The sequence below is a fragment of the Hemibagrus wyckioides genome, unplaced genomic scaffold (assembly GCF_019097595.1).
Source record: "Hemibagrus wyckioides isolate EC202008001 unplaced genomic scaffold, SWU_Hwy_1.0 Contig26, whole genome shotgun sequence".
NCBI classification, from domain to species: Eukaryota; Metazoa; Chordata; class Actinopteri; order Siluriformes; family Bagridae; genus Hemibagrus; species Hemibagrus wyckioides.
Genome location: NW_026690787.1, coordinates 194,828 through 219,770, shown reverse-complemented (window position 1 = coordinate 219,770; position 24,943 = coordinate 194,828). Strand labels below are relative to the sequence as shown.

Here is a 24,943-nt window from a genome sequence, read left to right as displayed (position 1 = left end):
ATACACAGTGCTATTAAAATAAAACCCCATCCCCTTTGAGGAGGCCACCACCTTCAGGGAGTCCACAGCCTTCAACAGTTCCTTTGCCCCAGCCTTATTTCAATATCGACATCCACAACATTGTGGCTGGTATGTACTATGCTCCTGCCACAATGATAACTCCTGTCCCACGCCAGGGCATAAGGAGGAGGCGGGACGAAGAGGATGGCAATCAAGAAGCCCCTCTGAGTAGACGGCAGCGTGTGGATCCTGATGGGGAGGTGGAGTTCATCAGGATGCCTGGACTTGAGGATTTAGAGAGTTTAATCAGTCACATGTACAGTGAATTTACACAAGCTACTAATGCTACAATTTTGTTCTTGTTTCTTCACAAATTAACTAGCTAACTAACTCACAGGTTTATTAACTTTTAAGCATTAGAAAGAAAGGAAAGAAAAATTTACAAGGTCTCTCTCTCTACTACCTTATAAATTTGGCCATTTTAATGTTTTACATTTAACAGAAAATATTAGTTGTAATTAAACTTACATGAAACTAATTTATTGCAGAAGCTGTGGATTTGCTGGGAGAATCGTCAGATACTCCCTCAGTCCTCCAGGTATGTGTCAGTAAAATATTTTAACTACATTTGAAACGTGTAGGCTGCTTTTGTCTAAGTGTGTGTGTGTGTGTCTTAAGGTTGTTGAGCCAATCCTGCCGCAGCTACCCACAGAAACTCACTCCACATCTTCAGCTGTTGTTCTGGTAACCAAACCTGTCATTTATTTACTAAATCTGATCTCTGGATTTTCCAAGTGACAGAATGTTTGAAAGTGTTAGTGTGAAACTGCTATGATAAAAAACACTGATGATCCTCATCTTCTACTTTTCACAGCCCCTCAGTGCTGGTGAGCTGAACAGCACCTGCTGTAATGTTGAGTACAACACTGCAGACTCCTCCAACTCCCAGTCTGGGGTATTGTACAGTGCTGCAGCTGAGATACAAACACACACACATCCTTCTTTACAAGTTCTAATGTTTAGTTTGGTTTCTCTATTTCTAGGCAGTGGACGTTAAGGGATACTTCCTCGGGATGATAAGGGGTCCTGAGAGTGGATTTGCTGGTTTAAAACCACCAAGACGCGCTACTTCGACCAGCTGGTAATCACCATCTTTGTTACTCTGATGAAGAGAATTGATATTAATGATTATTAGATGAACACTTTTGAGAAGTAGATCTTGAGTTTCAGCTAATTGTCATTTGCAGGGATTCCCTTATCAGACCACCATCGAGGACCATTTCACTGCCATACAGGTGAGGGATTATCTGTTGTGGCGTCACAAAACTTTTGTTAGTTGCAGTGACTAATTGTGTTCACTTCAAATTGTTCTCTTAAGGCTGAATATGGGAAGGTTACAGAGCTCCTTTCCTGTAACCGCGTGGAAACCATCATGGAGCCACTTGAGGATTATGTGGTAAATCTATTGCAATGTCATGAAGTCTTTATTGTAGATAGTAACTCTTGGAATTTTGTATACATATGGGTCTGCAGTGTTTTTATATATTTTTTTAATTTAACAGCAAACCTTTAAAAAGGTGTCCTGCACGTTCCTGCATGTGGCTAAAGATGGTCAGGTGAACACCTCCACCTGGGAGCAGGAGCAGGTTGACTCTCCCCACAGTGATTCAGAGGAACAGTACGACTCTGAGGTAATTCTGTGTTTCAGACCTGATGTGTATCTACAGATGCTGCTATTCCCCTGAATGGGAGGCTGTAACATTTACTGTGTGAGTTTTAATGATTTATTGCTAATGTGTCTTGCAGGAGAGTGAGGAGAGCCTTAGCCAAGAGGAGATGGAGGTGCCCTTTACTTGGTACGCTTCTCTTCACAGTTTAATGGTATAAAGGAGTAATGTATGTTTAATACACTAAGCATGTAAATCTTTTGTTTCTTAGGGACCATCTTACAGAGAGAGGGGTAACTGATATCGGCCTGAAGCTGCATGCTCTCCGTGAGGCGTTCGCTGTGAGTAAAACCTTTGTTTAGCTGCTGTTTTTGCTCAGGGGAAGTTCACTCTGCTTTAGCTTATATTATGTGCTGTCTTATATTCAGATTCATGAGTAATATGAGTAATTAAGGAATAATAATTAAAATAACAAGCATCAAAAGCCAATTTTATAACAATCACAGCCTGCTAAAAAAAGGACATTCTTAGGATAAATATTAAAATAAAATGTACATAATGAAGAGGGCTCTGGGATATGCAGTAGTTGGACATTTGGCCCATGTCATACATCATCTGTGTATCTTTAGTAAAGTACTGGACATGCTGAGGCTTACATACTGCTTCATTTTAGGGTTTAAAATGAGTTTCCACGTTAAAAAAACTGAAGCCAAAGTGATTATTTTGTTTGTTTGCTTTAACAGGATGCAGGTCGTGTACAGCTGGACTACGAGGCTCTGATTCGTTTCCTGAAGACTCCTTCTTATCAGGACTGGATTGCAGCAGAGCTCTCCGGGTCCTATGTAAGCTTATAAATGCTTGTGTAACATGACAAATGTTTAAATCTAAAAGATTTTGATGTGATAGAAAACAGGACTCCATTATGTAAAGCTAATTTCTTCTTGTAACTTTTCTCTTCTGTGCAGGTCTACCACTACAACTTCGTGGACATCTTTTTCGAGCTGCTTCTATTTGGCTATTTTACAAACAGCTCAATACCTGAGACAGTAAGAGTCTTATCAGGAGATTTAAAAGCCATGCTTGAATGTAGTTTCAGAACATGGTTTATTTCATCTCATTTTATTTTTCCATGTTGTTAACCCTGATATGACATGATATTAATGGAGCTTGTCGTCTTTCTTTCCTAAAGCTTAAGGGAGGATTCTTGGAGCGCCTGTTTGCGCTCATCAGCATGTGGGAGGTAGACGTGTGGAAGCCTGCAGCAAGGACCTACTTTAAAGTGCTTATTGTAAGTGTCTAATATCTTCTGATGCTGTGATCCACAAATTCTCAGTATTGTATCCTAAACTCAGTGACACTATGTTGGATTGTGACAGTGATGATGTAATTTGTCTATAGGATCAGCTTACAGATCTCGCTGAAGTGCTGTTTACTCAGCCCCCGGAGTTCTACCAAGACCCAGCAGCCTTAGCCAGCAAACTGAGACCTTTCCTCAGACAGAGTGTCCAGAAGATGATGGACATTTTGTGGAAACTTATCATCCCTTATCAATGTATCCCTCTATCCTTGTCTATATAGATAACTGCTAATAGTAATTAGTATAAATAGTAGCTGCAAATAATATTGTTGTAAATAAACTTATAGTTGTATAGTGTTTATATAGTTTACTTTAATAAATGTTTTCATTTGCTCCTATTACCGTCTCATTCTGATTATTTTTAGTCATCAGTATGTCTATATAATTTTCCTTTAAAAAGCAACACAACACTAAATGAACTTTTCACTCATATACAAATCCTTTTTAAAGATCTTCAGAAACTTTGTAAGGTTTACTAAAATGTGAAAAATGACAAATAACATCCAACAACATTCAGATATTTATAGTCTTTTAAAGTTTGTTTCCAAAATGTAGAAAAATCTGTAACATTTGGGGAATTGCACATTTACATTTAAGCATCCAGAGCACAGTTGTGTATAAAAAGTCTGAAATCCTGAGATAAAAATCTGAAAATCTAAATTGTAGAGGACTAAAAATGTGGATTTACAGTTTACACCAAATCACACCACTGTAGCACATCATTTATAATGCAGTTACTCTGAACTCTCAAGGTTACTCTTTAAGAAGAAATATCAAAAGTTTCAAAAGTGTATTTTTAATTGAAATATACACACCTGATCCTGGTAGTCAGCAGCAGGTAGGGCAATGATAGTTGGAAATTAACATTATAAACCAAAATAGAGCACAACCTGAGAAAGTGCAGTATAAAACCAACAACTGTCAAGAGCTCGCTCATTATAATCGTCTACCATCAATGGCATCTGTATAGCTTTTAGACATGCAAGATCACCTTGAGATCACATTTCTTGGAGGACATTTTTGGTCCACTTCCTCATGCTGGCAGTTGGACCTTACTTCTCATTGCACAACAAAATATTGCAAATACCAACATTACACATAAAAACATCTTGAACCACGTCTAACGTCCATGTTTCTAGCAAATTCTAGAAAGGAAAGCAGGTCAGAAAGGTCAGTCGGGACTAATCATAACATCTGAACTTTTATAACATGAAAGTAAGGTTAATAATATAACTTAGAGAACAAAATTTTCAGTTTTACTCAAATTAGGGTGATGCAAAAATGAGCACACCCCACTGAAAGTCTGTGGAGCAAAGCTAAATTTTAGACTACAAATGTCTAATATTTTTGGTTATATTTTTGTATATTTTTTGTTATATTTTTGTACCCTTAAATTGGGGTATTTTAGTATTTTTTGTTATATTCCTTCTTATTTTATTTATTACCTGTGCTTGTAGATACTGCTGGTGCCAGATTCCACAGCATACTTCAGAGCTCTTGTAGACTCCAAGCTTTGAAAGGTCTGAGCTGTTTTTGTATCGATAGGGCCTTACACAGTATTAGGCAAGTGGTTTTAATGTTATGGCTGATCGGTGTACATCATATCATCTGAGACAGTTATTTGTCATCATGCCCAAACTTAGCAATAAGTGCTAAGTGCCAGTGAGTTGGCACCATTCTCCAGTCCCTCATCTGGCCAAAAGTGTTACCTTTTGTTAAGGGAATGAAGCTGATGTCTTGCCCAAACTGGAGTATAAGAAAATAAATATAAAGTATATTAGAGCTTCCAGATACAGTGAAATGGCAATAAGTACACAAAGATTCTGCAAAAAATGTGAAAATTTACTATATAATGTTTAATTTATATCTTATATCTATTATATCTTGTGTTTAATACTCAAAATGTGAATAACCTGCAGGATGCTGCGCTACTCCCAAAAGATGACTGGAAATTGTGGATAGTTTCCTGCAGTATCTGTCTTTCTCTTCCCTGAAATTCATATGATATTATAACAAAACCGTCTATAAACATGGGACCAGATTAGACAACGCTGACTAGCAGTTTTTAAAAAACACACCTTTCCAGCATTAAGTTCAGAAATGGCTGCCAGAATCTGTTGTCTGGGCCCGTCTGTTTTAATCCCCAGCTCCTGCAGATCTCCATCAGTCAGAGTCAAAAAGGCCTCCATGTCTACCTGTAAATAAAACAATACAGGTAATTTACAGAGATGAAAAAATCACATATGATTTATGCACAATTTACTGAGTACAGCTCTAAGTCTACTTTGACAAGACTCTACAGGCTACAGGTGTAACTGCCATCTTCATGTTGCTTCACTGAAGTCCTATGTGGTCTGGGATTTGGTTGGGCCATTTAAGGACATTTAGAAAGTTGTTCCAAAGCCACTCCAGGGTTGTCTTGGATATATTCATGTTGTCGTGCTGAAAGGTTAAACCTTGTCTTAAAATCTGAGGCTGTGTCCACTGTGGAGCAAGTTTTCTTTAAGAACCTCTCTGTTTTTCGGCTGCATTCACCCTTCCCTTAATTCTGACCCGTCTTTCCCCTCCTGCCACTGAGAAGTACTCCTGCCAACACCATGCTTCACAATAACAGTGGTATTGCCCAAATATTGAGCAGTGCTTATATTCAGCAGCAGTTTTCATTTAGCTATTCCAACATAAAACTCTTACTGATGGAGAACTTCTGAGATGGCTGTACTTCCAGCAAGTTCTCCCTTTTCTGCAGAGGACTTCTAAAGCTGTTAAAGTTGTCAGTGGGCTTTTGTTTTCTCTCTGATCAAAGCCATTCTAACCTGGTTACTGAGTTTGGCTGGATATCCTGTTGATTCCAAACATTTTTCCACAATGATAGAACCCACTGTGCTCCTTGGAACATTCAACACCTTAGATATGGTTTATACCTTTACCCTGCTCTGTCTTGACACAATTTGCTCAGGGTGGTCTATGTATTTTGTAGATAGATGTGTTCATTTCTGAATACCCTGTCTACGTTCATGGTCCACAACCATATTGGCTTTTGTATGTTAGAGACTGGTAAACTGCAATAGTGTGAATGAGAGTACATTCCTACACACCATAAAGTCTGATCATCTTCATTTGCACTGACCTTCATCAGTGATGCTGCCACTGCTGGAGCCACCACTACTTTTAGAACATGGTTGGGAAGAAGCAGAAGACAGGGTTTCACCAATTAGAGGCTTAGGAGTTGGGGATGGCGATGGAGTCAGGGTAGGGGATGTACTCTTAGATGTGGAGGAATTCCCAGACTGAGGTCTCTTTTTCAGATCAACCTTCTGTGGAGATTGTAGGCTAGTGTTAGGTTAGATTGATGGATGACACTGTAATTATGCGAATACATTTGACTTGAATGACACGTCATTAGCGCGCAAGATCCATCGATTGCCGTGGGCGGGCCATTGTTGCGATTAGCGGAGAACGATAAAATTGCGAGAGATTCGATTGGCTCGCTATGGGCGCGGCCATCATTGTCTGTCCATCTTTTCAGCGCAGGGATTGGGGAAGAAAGATGTAACGGGCCGATGTGATTGGGCGAGAAAGATTTCCCGGGTGAGCTGTGATTGGCCGGCTGACCCAGACTATCGTTCTTCAGGTAGCACCACTGGCCCAAGGGAGCCTTAGGGGGAGCCTACTAATAAATAAGTGATGACAAATCAGTTATGTAACGTTTTGCGCTGTGAATCGAAATGAACACAACACCAACATGCTGCTGGCTGCAATCAGTGATCGTTTTTGGTTTCTGTTGAGGAAGCGTTCCCAGCCGTTATTAACTGAGCGATTTGGTGAACTCCTTGCCAGTTCTGCGGGCAATCCAATAAAGTCACGTTCCCATACCGGGAGTCAAACCCGGGCGAAAACCAGGAATCCTGACCGCTAGACCATATGGGAGGGCTCCCTGGGAGAGTTGAGATCGGCATTTTACTCGACCACCAAGCAGTTTGAGCTCCAGCGCGGTATCATCCAGAGCTTTGTATGGGAACCTTGCATTGCAGAGCACAAAATCGGCCAGCGCTGACCGAACATCCAGCTACTCAAGCTGTCACTCCAGCGGAAGATCAGCTGCTAGACAGAGCGTGGGCTGGTGTTCCTGGTGCAGAAAGCCAGCGTACCTCCCAGTACAGGACTCTCTGCATTTCAGGGATTGTGGGAGGTGTTACTCTGCCAGCAATTCGGCAGCTGGAGTTTGTGGCACACCTCTGGGCTCTTAAAAGGAAGCCGAGCCAGCCAGGAGTCGAACCTAGAATCTTCTGATCCGTAGTCAGACGCGTTATCCATTGCGCCACTGGCCCATGTGAGCTTTAAGGGGAGCGGGGTACTACCTGTTTATGCTTTTCAAGTGACAAACGGCTAGAGGTCAAAAGCCATGCCTATCGTTCAATGGTGATGTGGAAAAGCCAACGTCGTGACTCGGATTCGAACCGGGGTTGCTGCAGCCACAACGCAGAGTACTAACCACTATACGATCACGGCACCCCATGCACCTGGGCCGGCTGGTGAAAGGAGCTGCTACATGTTGTGATATGCGTTCTGGCGCCCCTCTGGCCTGTGTATACATAATTTATATTAATGTTTTGTTTGCTGATGTAAACGATTGTGATTATATTTAGTCAGTTAGTTAGTTAGTTAGTTAGTCTCTAAACTCAAATTCAGTTTCTTCTGTACATATTTGACATACACTATTTTTTGGTTTGTATAACTGTATATATATAATCAGAAAGAGGACATTCTTTAAAAAAGAGAGATTTGATTTGAAACCTGAACTGCTATCAGGTCCATGCTGAACACCTTCTGACCAATCCAAATCAAGTATAAATTTTAATCTCAATACTGCACATAATTATCAAATAAAAGTCTATCAAGCTGTTATGCAAAAGTCTGAAATAATGTTTCTCTTAAGTGTTTTAATTCAAATCCATATTTTGGTGTGATTTATACACATGGGTTTGTCCATTCTGACTTTTGGACGCTTTATTATGTCCATTTTATGATGAAACAGGAAAAGACTTTGAAAATCATCTGTCATTTTCTGATCATGTTAAATATCAACACAACTAGACTGAAATATACAGGTAAGATCTGCAACTAATTGTAACATGAACAGAGCAAGATATAAACTGATATCTACTGGTTTCCTGTCAGGGTTGTGGACTGTTTTCTGGTCACTAGAGGCCCCCACTGCCTTTTTGTTGGTGTCCAGTCTCTGTCATTATGTCTAATAGGTGTCTCCTGTGCTTTGTTTAGGTTTGTGTATTTAAGTCACCCTTTTCCTCCACAAATACTTTGCTTAGTGTTTCCTGTACCTTGATTAAGTCTAGGTCAGCCGTGTGCTCTGTTTTATGGCCTTGTCCTTAAAAGACTTTGTGCATCTGGTATAGTTCTTTGTTTTGATTGATTGACAAGTGCTCTTTTGAACGCCTTATGGATTTATTTTGTGGACTAATTAGAATGACTTTTTGGAAGTATTGACTTTGTTTTTTGATTAGACTCCTGTGAACCTTTTGTATGCTTTTGGATTAACCTTGTGGATTTTGGGGATTTATTCTTTGGAACTACTGTCAAGTCTTTTGAGCTGACTTGTTGGATTTGTTTTGTGGATTATTTGACCTGCATTATTATCTAATTAAAGATAAGTAAACATTTCTCCAGAACTGTGATCTGGTTATCTGCATTTGTGTTCAGCCCCCTTTGATTGTGTTCAAGTTTTCTCACTAGTCCTGCCCTCAGTCGCTGCCATAACCCTATGTTCCTTCATTGGACCACTTTTGATAGATACTGACTACTGCAGACTGGGAACATGCCCCAAGAGCTGCAGTTTTGGAGATGCTCTGATCCAGTCGTATAGCCATCACAATTTGGCCCTTCTCCATACACTCGCCCATTTTTTCTGCATCTAACACATCAGCTTTGAGGACAAAATTGTTTACTTGCTGTCTAATCCCACCCCCTAACAGGTGCCATGATGGTGTACAGAGGGGATGGACTCCTCACAGGGGGTGGGACTAGGTGATTCCCCTCACTCTCACTCATACTGACTTATATAATAGATATATAAATAAAAAAGGTCTGTCTCTAAATATCTGAGCTTTTCTTTCTTATTAATTCTTATTTTTACACATACACACTGTTTGCACAGTAAAGTGTGTATATACACACACACATACACTACCGGTCAAAAGTTTTAGAACACCCCAATTTTTCCAGTTATTTATTGCAATTCAAGTCGTTCAAGTCCAATGAATAGCTTGAAATGGTACAAAGGTAAGTGGTGAACTGCCAGAGGTTAAAAAAAGGTAAGGTTACCCAAAACTGAAAAATAATGTACATTTCAGAATTATACAAAAAGGCCTTTTTCAGGGAACACAAAATGGGTTAACAATTTAAAGCTGTTCTGCAGCAATGGAGGTTGATCAAGCCTTGAAAGCTGGTGCTACTAATTCCTCCAGGTCTTCCAGCTTTTCTGGATTACTTACAACCCCCTCTGTCTGCATAAAAGCAGTGTTGGAACACACTGTGGTACCATACCCTCGTGAGCATCAGTTGAACAGTATTGTACTGCAGAAAGTAGCGTGTTGCTACAAAAATGGCAAGAAAAAGGCAATTAACAACGGAAGAGAGACAGACCATCATAACACTTAAAAATGTAGGTCTTTCCTACAGAGAAATTGCAAAGAAAGTCAAGGTGTCAGTGAGTACAGTTTCCTTCACCATCAAAAGGCACTCAGAAACTGGGGCAAACTCTGACAGGAAGAGGTCTGGCAGACCCAAAGCCACAACTGAATCAGAGGACAAATTTCTGAGAGTTAACAGCTTGCGTGATAGGCAGCTCACAGGACAACAGCTTCAAGCACAGCTTGATAGTGGTCGTAGTAAGCAAGTCTCAGTTTCAACTGTGAAGAGAAGACTTTGAGCTGCAGGTTTGACAGGACGAGTTGCAGCAAGAAAGCCATTACTAAGATGTCAGAATAAGACAAAGAGGCTTGCCTGGGCCATGAAACACTGCCATTGGACTACTGAAGACTGGAAGAAGGTATTATGGACTGATGAATCAAAAATTGAAATCTTCAGTTCATCACGCAGGATCTTTGTACGCCGTCGAGTAGGCGAAAGGATGGTTCCACAGTGTGTGGCATCAACTGTCAAACATGGAGGAGGAAGTGTGATGGTCTGGGGCTGTTTTGCTGGATCCAGGGTCGGTGACTTGTACAGAGTGAGAGGCACCCTGAACCAAAACGGCTACCACAGCATTCTGCAGCGCCATGCAATACCCTCTGGTATGCACCTAGTTGGTCAGGGGTTCATCCTACAGCAAGATAATGACCCAAAACATAAGTCCAAGCTATGCCAGAACTACCTCAGGAAAAAAGAACAAGATGGTAAGCTTGAAAACATGGAGTGGCCAGCACAGTCTCCAGACTTAAACCCCATGGAGCTGGTTTGGGATGAACTGGACAGAAGAGTGAAAGCAAAGCAACCAAGTGCCACACATTTATGGAAACTTCTGCAACAGATTTGGGAAGAACTTTCTGAAGAATATTTGATTTCTATTGTAGAAAGAATGCCACGAGTGTGTTCAGCTGTTATATCTGCCAAAGGTGGCTACTTCGATGAGTCAAAAGTTTAGAACACATTTTGGTCTATAAATTGATTCCATGATTTCTTTTTTAACTCCAGTTGCTTATTTGTACTATGCTTTCATTTCAGAGTGCAATGAGACATTAAACTGAATAATTTTCAATAAAAAACTGGAAAAATTGGGGTGTTCTAAAACTTTTGAACAGTGGTGTATACACATGCATAAACTTTTAAGCCATTACATTATGACCACCTGTCTAATATTGTTAGTCCTCCTTTTGCTGCCAAAATAGCCCTGCAGCCCTGACCCATAGAGGTGTGGTCTTCACTAGATCTCTGAATGAATATATACATACACTATATTGCCAAAAGTATTCGCTCACCTGCCTTGACTCGCATAAGAAATTAAGTGACATCCCATTCCTAATCCATAGGGTTCAATATGACGTCGGTCCACCCTTTGCAGCTATAACAGCTTCAACTCTTCTGGGAAGGCTGTCCACAAGGTTTAGGAGTGTGTTTATGAGAATTTTTGACCATTCTTCCAGAAGCGCATTTGTGAGGTCACACACTGATGTTGGACGAGAAGGCCTGGCTCTCAGTCTCCACTCTAATTCATCCCAAAGGTGTTCTATCGGGTTGAGGTCAGGACTCTGTGCAGGCCAGTCAAGTTCATCCACACCAGACTCTGTCATCCATGTCTTTATGGACCTTGCTTTGTGCACTGGTGCACAGTCATGTTGGAAGAGGAAGGGGCCAGCTCCAAACTGTTCCCATAAAGTTGGGAGCATGGAATTGTCCAAAATGTCTTGGTATGCTGAAGCATTCAGAGTTCCTTTCACTGGAACTAAGGGTCCAAGCCCAGCTCCTGAAAAACAACCCCACACCATAATCCCCCCTCCACCAAACTTTACACTTGGCACAATGCAGTCAGACAAGTACCGTTCTCCTGGCAACCGCCAAACCCAGACTCGTCCATCAGATTGCCAGATGGAGAAGCGCGATTCGTCACTCCAGAGAACACATCTCCACTGCTCTAGAGTCCAGTGGCGGCGTGCTTTACACCACTGCATCCGACGCTTTGCATTGCACTTGGTGATGTATGGCTTGGATGCAGCTGCTCGGCCATGGAAACCCATTCCATGAAGCTCTCTGTGCACTGTTCTTGAGCTAATCTGAAGGCCACATGAAGTTTGGAGGTCTGTAGTGATTGACTCTACAGAAAGTTGGCGACCTCTTCACACTATGCGCCTCAGCATCCGCTGACCCCGCTCCGTCAGTTTACGTGGCCTACCACTTCGTGGCTGAGTTGCTGTCGTTCCCAAACACTTCCACGTTCTTATAATACAGCTGACAGTTGACTGTGGAATATTTAGGAGCGAGGAAATTTCACGACTGGATTTGTTGCACAGGTGGCATCCTATCACAGTTCCACGCTGGAATTCACTGAGCTCCTGAGAGCGACCCATTCTTTCACAAATGTTTGTAAAAACAGTCTGCATGCCTAGGTGCTTGATTTTATACACCTGTGGCCATGGAAGTGATTGGAACACCTGATTCTGATTATTTGGATGGGTGAGCAAATACTTTTGGCAATATAGTGTATATAAAAATAAATAAATAAATTTCATTCAGAGATCTAGTGAAGACCACACCTCTATGGGTCAGGGCTGCAGGGCTATTTTGGCAGCAAAAGGAGGACTAACAATATTAGACAGGTGGTCATAATGTTATGGCTTAAAAGTTTATGCATATATATATACACTACTGGTCAAAAGTTTTAGAACACTCCAATTTTTCCAGTTTTTTATTGAAAATTATTCAGTTTAATGTCTCATTGCTCTCTGAAATGAAAGCATAGTACAAATAAGCAATTGGAGTTAAAAAAGAAATCATGGAATCAATTTATAGACCAAAATGTATTCTAAACTTTTGACTCATCGAAGTAGCCACCTTTGGCAGATATAACAGCTGAACACACTCGTGGCATTCTTTCTACAATAGAAATCAAATATTCTTCAGAAAGTTCTTCCCAAATCTGTTGCAGAAGTTTCCATAAATGTGTGGCACTTGGTTGCTTTGCTTTCACTCTTCTGTCCAGTTCATCCCAAACCAGCTCCATGGGGTTTAAGTCTGGAGACTGTGCTGGCCACTCCATGTTTTCAAGCTTACCATCTTGTTCTTTTTTCCTGAGGTAGTTCTGGCATAGCTTGGACTTATGTTTTGGGTCATTATCTTACTGTAGGATGAACCCCTGACCAACTAGATGCATACCAGAGGGTATTGCATGGCGCTGCAGAATGCTGTGGTAGCCGTTTTGGTTCAGGGTGCCTCTCACTCTGTACAAGTCACCAACCTGAGAGTGAGGGGAATCATCTAGTCCCACCCCCTGTGAGGAGTCCATCCCCTCTCAGGACCCCATCCCCTGTGAGGAGTCCATCCCCTCTCAGGACCCCATCCCCTTTGAGGAGGCCACCACCTTCAGGGAGTCCACAGCCTTCAACAGTTCCTTTGCCCCAGCCTTATTTCAATATCAACATCCACAACATTGTGGCTGGTATGTACTATGCTCCTGCCACAATGATAACTCCTGTCCCACGCCAGGGCATAAGGAGGAGGCGGGACGAAGAGGATGGCAATCAAGAAGCCCCTCTGAGTAGACGGCATCCTGTGGATCCTGATGGGGAGGTGGAGTTCATCAGGACGCCTGTCCTAGTCCCCACTTGGGTAGTTAGTATTTTTGTGAACAAGATGTAACTTTAAAAAGCTCAGTCTTCACCTCATGTTCATCACCTCGTATTCATGATGTAAGGTATGTATCTGTGGTAAGTATGTGTGGTAAGTATTTCACCCCTAGATTTCAGCATTAGTCTCATCTCTATCATAATCTATAAATGTAAACCATTTTAATGATTGTAGAATTGTAGAAAATGTCTGCTGGTTTTTACATTTAGTTTTTGTTAAATGTATAGGATCTTTAGATTATTAATGTTTTTTTATTTCCTGTGTATTAGTCTAATTTACATTAATAATATAATTATATTAATATAATTTGCATTGTTGTTGATTTATGCATTTCTGTAAATATTTATATATTACATTTTTAAGATTAAGATTTTTTTCAATAAGTTATAAAAATGTAGTGTACCTCACCCCCCCAAAACCCCCCATTCCCTTCTAAACCCCCTATACATCCCTACCCCCAAGTTTAGAGTTTATTAAGATATTTATACCACAGCGATTTCCCAATGATAGCAATGTTTCATTTATTAAACATTAATGTTACATACAGTAAGCATTTCATAAAAATGTCACATCAACCTTTTTAAGAATCACTTTATTAAACAACAATCAGTTTTTAAATTCATTCATCGTCTCAGATTATGTCTGGCATACACATATTTATTTTAGAAATAATTATTATTAATATTAACGTATAATAAATGCTACTAAAATAATGCTAAAGTGATCGTACTAAAATGTTTTAAAATAATGCACACATTTCAATTAGATTCAAGCATTTTGTTGTGGTATAAAATATGTTAATATCTGTAATAAGTTTAAAGTTCATCATTGCTTGTAAATAGTTATAAATAGTTAATAAATTATTTTTTTGTTCAATACTAATGTGTCTCCAGTGTCTTTTTTTTTTTCATAACACATCATAAGCATTTCTCATTTATTTCTCATATAATTACACTGTAGAAATTCTCCATCTGCTGGAACTTTGGTGTTCAGAAGTAATTCCACTGTTTTCCTCTCACAAGCAAATACTTTCTAGCCAACAGTCTAAACCTGTTAAATCTGTAGAACTAATGATCTGGTGTTGTTGTAATGCCAAATAAACTGATAACAAGTGAAGCTCAAGATGTGATTTTAATTGTACATGTTCAAGTTAATTCACAAAGGTGATTGCAGCATGTTGGTCAAGTGATCAGTTCATAGATGAGACTTAGGAACTAACGCACCATGAGGAAGAAACTTCAGAGTTCAAAGCAGCATCAGCTCTAAATATGGAGGAAAAGCTGTCAGAGAGATGTTGTGGTCAGATAGACACCAGGGTTTGGATAACAAGTTTGGATTTCCTTTCTGCAACATTTAATAATTAACCACAACACTTATTTTTTCTTTCACACAGATTTTGTTTTAGATTATGTGTTATTTTTATTTTAGATTATACATTATTAAAAACAAACTGGTCCATCTGTGGTGAAAAACACTGGCAGCTGTGGTTACTAGAACTTTCCAAAAATGATTGTTACTGTTTATATATATATACAGTATATCACTCATGGGATCAATAAAGTCTATCTATCTATCTATCTATCTATCTATCTATCTATCTATCTATCTATCTATCTATCTATCTATCTATCTATCTATCTATCTATCTATCTATCTATCTGATCAATCGTCAATGTGTGAATATACTTTCCCCAAAAAAAGGGAAAAGCATTATGATTCAGAAATATATTTTGTTCACTACTTGTGAAATGGTGTGGATTAAAAGACAAATAATACAAAATGAAAAAGAATAAAATAAATCAACAAGAAAGAATTACAAACCAGCAAGTTCCAGTGATTGTTGTTAACAAGCACAAAAGACAGAACTGCATCATAGTTGTCAAAATGGAACTACAGTAGTGTTGTGGCTGGGTGGACATCTGGAATTTCTGAGCTGAGGAAGAAACCACATTATAACATGAACTGAAGTTTATTAACAGACTTGACATGAACACCATGTACCTCATAGTGCATACACAAGCACACCCTTCACATCACATGGCACCATGGCTCTACTTTCTTTTTGTACATACACGTCCTAGACTATATCAACACATTTGTCTTTAAAAACAGACAATAACAATTTACTACTTTTCCAACTCATCCCAAAACATTTTTTTTTTTTACTTTTTTTGTATTATATTTAATACACTACACTCACTGTACCACTTTCCCAAATAACACAACAGCCAACCAAAATAAATAAATAAATAAACCCTTAACAAAAAATCCACAGCATCTTTATCCAGATTCATTGGGGTTTTACAGATTTAACCTCTGACATACTCTTCAGACACAGAAAGGCTTAATGTTAACAGACCTTTGAGATATTTCTGATACTACTGTTGAATTTTCACTTGCTCTTAACCCTGTTCCTGAAGTGTCACAGACGTTTTGTCTGACAGCTCTTCCACATCCTGCTCAGTATTCATTCATTTTGTTGCTTTTAACTGATCTACATGCTTTTTGTAGGACTTGCCCTTTCCCCAGACCAGGTAAGTAACTGGACCTAATGGCCTTCCACTTCTCTTCCCTTCCCCTGAACTGCTTCACATGTACCTTCTGCTGTGGATAAAATACTCTCACATGAACTGAACTTCTTATTTGCGTTTGCTGCTTTTTCTGCATTTGAGAAGAGAACTGTGGCTGTATCTGTGATAGCCGCCTTCTAATTTTTCTTTTCAGAAACAATTCAATTGGGACTGAAGTATTTCTGTAACAGAGAAAAAATCTGTCAATGCAATGTGGAAGTGTGATGACTAATTGTTTTTGCTTGTCCAATGACTGCTTAAAGGTTTACAAATTGAGGTCCATTAGCCGAAATAATTAGCTTAGGTAATCTATAGCTGATCTATAATCTATATCTATAGCTCTAATCTGAGTTGAGGAAGAAACCACGTTATAACAAACTGAAGTTTATTACTAATCATCGTGGGAGCTCTGTGGATGTGGTATGTACAGAGTTAGATCATTTACAGGATCAGTGACACATTGCATTTGCTTAAAATGCTTTCAATTTTCTCAGGAGGAGAAAGTCCAAATCAGGGCAAAGTCACAGCTCCACTGAAGACCCGGATCTCCAGAGTGGACAGGTATGTGTCACACATCAGGATGATGTTCACTACTCCAGCATTCTCTTCTCCTCCCGCACTCAGGGCTCGTCTCTGACCACTGGTGGCACAAAGGAATACGAGCGTGTCCAGTACGCTGAGGTGAAATACAAAAGACCCGCTGCTGCCACCTAGTGAGAATACTGAGTAAATGCAAGCTGTTAGTAAATAAACAGCAGAGATCGAGCATCGTTGCAGATTGTACAGAGTGTGTGCAGTCTACCCAATCAAACAGCTCATAGAATATAGGATCAAGGGACTATTTACTTTGTATAATTAAATTTGTATAATCAGGACTGAATAAACGGGGGAATAAAATATGTAGATGTTTAGAAATAGTAATTGAATAATATATATTTTTGGATAGTGGCTTTAATAAATGTATTTGTGTGTGTGCACCACAAACTGTATTTATATGCAGTAAAAAGACATTATATATATTTATTCTTGCAGGAATGTCTAATGTCTTTGCTTTAATGTATCTAATTGTTTCTGTGCTATATTATCTCTCTCTCTCTCTCTCTCTCTCTCTCTCTCTCTCTCTTTTACTAAAAGTGCATTTTATTTAACTGAAATATAGCATGAAAGGTTTTTTTTGGTAAGAAATATTATGTTATCAATGCTTTGTACTGTTTTCTGTCTGTAATGTACAGTTTGCTTTCTAGACCTGTAATAAATGCTATAATTGCTTTTGAAAGAAAAGAAAATGTTTAATTAAAGTGTTTAATAAAATTACAGTGAAGTTATAATAATAATAATAATAAAAATAGTCTAGTTTCAATCTCCTTAATGTTCATCAGTGTGACACCAGAAGAAAATTGTTCGGTTTTAATCACAACTCGGACATTTTGAAGACAAAAAACTTTCACAGTCGGCAAACTGCAACAGAGGCCATTTTCTAAATCTCTGTAGCGCCACCAACAGGCCAAACTTGTACATTGTTGCTTATAACCTTTGAATTGTTTGTCCTAGAGTTGTGATCTGAATCTTTGTGTCACAGTGATACCAATGCACCCACTGGGCTTAAAGTGAGCTATATTGAATTTACCGCCATTTTGAATTTTCCGCCATTTTGAATTATCTGAAAAACACGCTTTTGTGAACTAGACTGATCTTATCACCACCAAATGTAGTATTGTTTCATCTACAGAGGGTTTTGACCAAAAATAATAATTTTTCCCCAATAAATTTCCATGGCAATTTCATTTTTTATGACAGACTATAGAAACCCTAGGTGGATGTTGGTGGAATCCAATACAATTCTATGGTAAAGACCTAAACAGGAAGTGAGTCATATCTCAATAGAGCTTTGTTAACCCTTATATTGTGTTAGGGTCAAATTCGACCCGTTTTCAAGTTAAGATATGTAAAAAACACTATTTACCTTTTCTGTTTGGAACAAGGCTGCATGATGTCCTCAAAGACAGCTGTTTTAACACAACAGAAGAAACTGTCACCATTTTAGTAAATTCTAAAGGTCTTTAAAAAAGTGACCTCTGTGGTGCTACGGGGGAAATATGACCCGCTGAGAATATTGACTGTTATATGCATACATGCATCATATAAAAGTTATGGGTTGATCTGTGAATCAAATTTGGCTCAATTACCCAGCACACAGACACAGCTTACCCCTTCCCCCACCCACCCTGTCTTCCATGGGGACACCTGACCGCGAGGGAACACAACTTTTCTCACAGAATATTTTATATCATTTTTGGGGATGGGGTGTGAACAATATGCACAGAATTCTCTGAACATTTCTATCTATAAATAAGGCTCATGTGTGTTATCAGTTTCATTTTGCAGCAGCATCAGTCTGTTTCAACATGAGCAAGAGATTCAGTGTCTATTAGGTTACTGACCATATCTTTGTGAATAAAAGTGATACTGAGACCGAGAGCAAAGTGACATTGTCATAGTGGTAATGGTCAAGAAAAATAAACCTGAACTTCCTCTTGCACTTCTTGGAATAAAAGACAGGGCTCGTCTTTCCTCTAAGTTTGCATTTACAGAGTCAACTACAATTGTGTCATACCGTCCCAGAAAAAATAAAAATGTTTTTGTGATGTCCGCTCCTGACAAGAATGCTGCTGCGAGCAGTAGGGAGGACAAAAAGCCAGACAGGATTATGAGTTACAACAAAAACAAAGGAGAAATTGATAATCTAGACAAGGTCATTGCCATCTTCACATGCAAACGGAAGACCAAAAGATGGCCAATGGCTGTCTTTTACAATATACTGGAAGTCTCAGCATACAATGCATGTGTAAATATTTCCTGGCAGGAACATGGGAAAACCCTACAAGAGGAGGCTTTTTTGGAGGAGCTGGTGAGGACCCTGGTGAATCCCCACATTGAAAAATGACAGTGGTTGCCCCAAAATCAAGCCTCTGTCAACTTAGTGAGAGAGCTCCATGCTACATGCAGACCAGAAAGCTGCACAAGGAACTAACCAGAGGATGCCAGGGGGATCAAGAGAAGGAAGAGCCAGACCTGCCCCATTAGCAAGGATAGAAAACCAGTACCACTTGCCACCAGAGGTGGACAGTAAAGAAGTACATTTACTTGAGTACTGTACTTAAGTACACTTTTTGAGTATCTGTACTTTACTTTTGTGTTATTTTTTCTGGATACTTCTTACTTTAACTTCACTCCATTTGAAAGACAAATATTCTACTTTTTACTCCACTACATTTCTGTCCAGGTCATCGAGTAGAAAGTAGTTATGTTATTCAGAGGATGATTTTTTTCACTCTTGTAGCATCACCTGTCGTAAAGTTCAGTGGTTTACCGTAATTTTTTGAACTCAATTGATCAATTGCTGGCAAAATGGACGAAGATATGCTTTGTATATTATACACCACCAACACATTGGTAATGATGTTAGTTAACACACAAAAACGTATTCTGCGTCCAAATTCTCATACTATGAAATTGTAAAAAATAGTCCTAAATAGTATTCAAAATTAGAATTAGTATGCTCTAAATCGTAGTATACTGAAAAGAGTATTCCAAAAATTCCTGGATGGTCTACTACTTCCAGTAGAAATTCAAAGTGCAGAACAATGCACACTCTAATGGATAATATTGCCCACAACGCATTGCACACAGGAGGGAGGAGCCTTGAGAATGGTGTAAATGCATATTAAAACGATGTAAATGAAATGTGGAAATATATATAACTCTTTGTTAAAGCAGTGTTGCTGTAGACTGAGAGACCATTTAAAAGCTCAGGAAACCTTTGCAGGTGTTTTGAGGTAATTAGCTGATTAGGGTGTGACACCATGACTTTCCAATATTGAACTTTTTCACAATATTCTAATTTTCTGAGACACAGAATTTTGGGTTTTCCTTATCTGTAAGCCATAATCATCACAATTTCAAGAAATAAAGGCTTGAAATATTTCACTCTATGTGTAATGAATCTATAGAATATATGGGTTTCACTTTCTGAACTGAGTGACAAAAAATATTGACCTTTTTCATGATATTCTAATTTTTTGAGATGTACCTGTACTTTTTTGTTGGGGGTGGTAGGAGTGTTAAACAAAAATGAAAATGATTATACCCGTCTTTTTTGTCAATTCAGTTGTTTATTTTCTATAGGTTTTGTAACATTCTAAAAGCTTTTAATTCAACAGATACTACAAACTGGTCAGTATATTCACAAGGTTGCTACAAAAGGTACTCTAAGTATTGCATACAACAGTGCAACAAAAAACAATGCGATGACATTTACTTTTTACTTTCGATACTTAAGTACTTTTAAAAACTAGTACTTCTGTACTTTTACTTAAGTAAAAACCTGTCTTTACAACTTTTACTTGTAATGGAGTAATGTTTGACCAGTAGTATCTGTACTTTTACTCAAGTAAGGAAGTTGTGTACTTTGTCCACCTCTGGTTATGACATAGGTCTTTAATTTTTATTTATTTATTTATTTATTTATTTATTTATTTATTTATGTGCCCCATTGCTGATGTTGCCTGTGTGTACTCTTATATGTTATAGTTGTTAAGCTCCCTGCTGTTCTGTGTTTGTATTTACCCCGACACCCCCCCTCCCCCCTCCAAAAAAAAAATAGCAATACGTATCGAACATTTTTACGTAGCAGAATCAGCCGTGACGCTATAAAGCGCTGCCATAGTAACAGTTACTGGACCGTGTTTCAGAGCTGGTATCGCGTTAGGAGGATTTGGACAACAACCACATTACAAACTACTACAAACACAAACCTAAACTTCTTTTTCACCCGATAGGTGAGTGAATATTAAAAACATAGATCCGATTTTAAATGATAAATAACATTAATAAACGACTGCGGTTGTCACGAAATACAAAAACAAATGGTTTGAAACAGTCGAGCACATCACACCGACTCTTTGTAGACGGCTAATGAGGGTAATTTACTAGCCGATGAATCCTGACTGTGTAAAAACTGATTAATATCTCGGTCATAATGACCTCCAGTGGTGAAAGCCGGTATTGTTCATCTTTTCTGTTTTCTGAACTGTTTTGGTTTTGTTTGAGAACTGTGAAAATGAGCCAGAATGTCCACATATATTGCTAACTGTTCATTTTCCACAGTTTTACAGAACATTTTTGAAAATGGTGGATGTATTGAACCACAACTTCAAAGAGAAAGCAGATGTCCGTGCTTTAAATGGATTCTTTGCAGGTACGACACACACACACACACACACACACACACACACACACACATAAAAGTAATCATTTAACTTAAGTCTCTCTCGAAATATGTAGTTTTGGAGACAGTTAATACAAGAACTGTACAAAATACTGTAAAATGAATAACATTCATGTAGTCATGTAGCCCTAACTGAGCTTTTAACTCCAGATACGCCCAGCTTCGTGCCTGCACCTGATGATGGCGTCTGGGAAGATTCTATGGATGCAGCTTTTCCTGGCCCACTTATGAGGTGAAACCTTCTTTCTGTTCTCATTGTACACTCACAGGTTATAAGCAGGAATATTTTAAATCATATCGAAAGGCATTTCAGATGTGTGCTGGGTAATCCTCATGCAGTAATCCCACTGTTCCAACATGTGTTGCAGCAATGTGATGGACAAAAAGGATCTGATTCAGTACATCCAGTGCCAGGCAAACAAGTGTCTCCAGCATGCTGACCAAGTTGACAACAAGGAGGCTTACTTATATTGGCAGATGATGGACTTGTTCTGCCACAACAGTGGAGTAAGTGTGATAGTTATAGTTATTGTACGTGTGGTATTTGATTTTGTAAGCAAATATTTTTTCATGAAAGATCAATATGTGGAACATCATGATATTTCTTTTGCAGAAAGTGATAATGGCTCAGATCGCTACAACTCTCTTCAAGAGCTACAGCTTACTGAGGAAGAAGACATCAAATGTCAGTATATCGCACAACAGGATCAGCATCTGTCTGTACATGATTGTGCATTGTTTTTGCAAACATTCTGACTAACTCGAAAATTTCTGCTGCAGCTTCATGAATTCAAGACCCTGAGCAAATGGTGTCTTCCTCTGGCACAGCTCTTGTGCTCCTCTGCCCAAGACGATGATCACAGAGAAGCTGTTATTAAGATGGGAGATGATCTCGGTATTGATAAACACCACAGTAACCTCATATTTCTGAAAATGCTGTAATCATTTCTTTAACTGTTTTCTCATATGCATGTTTGATCTTTCGCCTGCAGCCAGCAGGGAACTGACATACGCTGCGCACATCTGCTACGTGGCGGCAAAAGTGGAGCTGGGGACACGGAGTCAGTTTGACCTAATCGGATGCAACAGGTATTTGCTTGTATATGTGTGTGTGTGTGTGTGTGTGTGAGAGAGAGAGAGAGAGAGAGAGAGAGAGAGAGAGAGAGTAAGAGAGAGAGAGAGAGAGAGAAAGAGAGTGGTGAGAGGTGTTTTGTGTTTTTCCTGACTTGCTACTGACACATTTTTCTATTTGCACCAGTCTGCCATTTGGTATGACAGTCCTGACAGCAGCCATTGAGAGAACAGAGGTTTACGAATATGTGCTGTCGCTGACCTCAGGCCTGGCACAGCCAAACTTCCAGGTTGGAATTCCTCTTCTTTTCAGTTTCATGGGTACTGACCGGTCAAATTTAAACACTGAATACTGAGGATGAATGACTCTGTCTTCCTTAGATGTTCAAGTTGTGTCATGCCAACCGTTTAGTCTTCGCTGACTTTCCTGATGAAGCTCTTCAATACTATGAGGTCATCGCCAGGGCAGTCATCACCTTCCCCAACAGCTTCAAAAAGAGCTTCACTGGACGGCTCATTTCGGTAAATAAGATTATTAATGATTGTTAAATGGTTTCCAGGTTTGAAATGCAAAATAATGTAAAGTCTTCATGACTAATGTAACTTTCCTCATTTGTCTTGTAGCGGTTTATCAATTTGCAAGGACATGGAGAAGTACCTGAGTGGATGCAAGAGGTTATGCAGCTGCACAGACTCAAAGTCGGGGATGCAAACGCTAATCCTGCGCCAGAGCAGCATGCGACATCTACCACCTCTGAATTTCAGAACTCAGAAAATGCAAAGAGTGACCGAAGTGACTCGAGTGAAGGCAGTAACTCGAGTGACTCGAGTGAAGGAAGTAACTCGAGTGACTCGAGTGAAGGAAGTTACTCTGTTAAGGACAAGATGCCTGCTTTCGCGGATACTGATCTGGACCTAGAAGGTATGTTAGAATCCTCCATAGGGAGGAAACAGATTTTAGGAGATAAAGACTTGTTATACTTTTATTAGATGCTCATATTGGCAATACTTTACTGTTCTCAGAAACATAATATAATACAGTTTAATAGCTGTTAACAACACAAGTCTCATTCTTTACTCTCAGGAGAGGTCACTGAGCCTGACACGCTTCCTTTCTTAATTCAGTTTCAGTTAAAAAAAATTATTGTCTGTTTAACAGCTGCCCTTGCTTCTCGGTACACCATGGGAAAGTTGCTCGGGAAGGGAGGCTTCGGGTCTGTCTACGCGGCCACTCGGAACGAAGATGGGAAAGAAGTAAGTGTTCTCCCTCCCCCTCATAAAACAAACTGCACTCTATAGAAGCTGCTGGTTAGAACTAAACATGGTTAGTTTCTGTTGTGCAGCTTCCTGAGAGTTAATTCCTCTTCCAAATGTTGATAAGATTGGGGTTTATTTGAATCTGTCTGTGTTTATATGTAATGCAAATGGCTGTGGAAAGAAATGTTGATAACTAATTATGTTTTGTATGCATGAACAGGTTGCCATCAAATTTACGAAGAAGGATCACTTCATCCAGCCCATGAACATTGTAAGTGAACTTTCTAGTATTTTGTGCTCACGATGCAACTGAATGCAGACCAATATAATGTGACTGTTTACTTATTCCTACTAACATAAAGGAAATCAATCCATCTGTTTATCATAGTTTAGATGCATTCACACCAAACCCATGCTGGCCATGTCTGTTTTAATTTTAGCCTGGAGTGAAGGGCAAGGTGCATGCGGAGGTGGCACTGATGAAGCTTGTGTCCGAATCACCTCAGTGTAGCAATATTATTGAGCTCCTGGAGTGGTTTGAAATGCCAGATCACATCGCCTTGGTACTGGAGAGACCCAGCCCCTGTGTAGACATCCATGAATTCGCTAAAAGTCAGGGAGGTTGTCTGACTGAAGATCAGACAAGAGACATCATGCGGCAGGTGATTCGAGCGGTTCAGCATTGCTGTGACCGTAGAGTGCTACACCGTGACATCAAATCCCAGAATCTGCTCATCAACACCGACACTCTGGAAGTCAAACTGATTGACTTCGGCTGTGGAGAATTGCTGTTGGATGTCCCATACAGAAAGTTTGCAGGTAATTTGGAAATAGAGATGCAATAGAATCGAAGGGAATGCAGCAGAGGACGTACTTTAAATTTTTTTCGTGTTTAACAATGCTAACTTTGCTTTTTCTTTTCACACTCAGGCACGCCTGCATTCTCTCCTCCAGAGTGGGTGATTTCCAACACGTATATGGGCATTCCTGCTACCATCTGGGGTCTGGGAATTCTGTTGTTCAACCTGGTCTGCGGAGACTATCCCTTTGAGTCCGAGAGCGACATTGAAGATGGACACCTGGAATTCTCTCCTTATGTGTCTCGAGGTGAGTCCATCACATTTATACCTTTATGATGCAGCTGTAAATCTCACAAAAAAAACAAAATGGCTGAACTTCTGTCTCGTCACTGCACACACAGATTTCGTTGATCTGGTGCTGTGGTGCCTGGAGCTCGAACCTGATTTGAGGCCATCTATCGAGGACATCATCAACCACGAGTGGTTCACGGAGAGAGTTTAAGACAATCTCCAGGTTAGACAGCGAGGATACACTAAACATATGAAATACGAGCTATGGCATGCTGTAACAGTCTAGA

The 24,943-nt window shown here is 39.5% G+C and overlaps 1 non-coding gene across 1 annotated transcript; it reads right to left on the bottom strand.

Moving 5' to 3' along the window:
• Window positions 1-7,279: 7,279 nt before the first annotated feature.
• On the bottom strand, window positions 7,280-7,352 carry trnar-acg (transfer RNA arginine (anticodon ACG)). Its single transcript has one exon. It is a non-coding gene; the product is annotated as a tRNA-Arg (tRNA).
• Window positions 7,353-24,943: the final 17,591 nt, after the last annotated feature.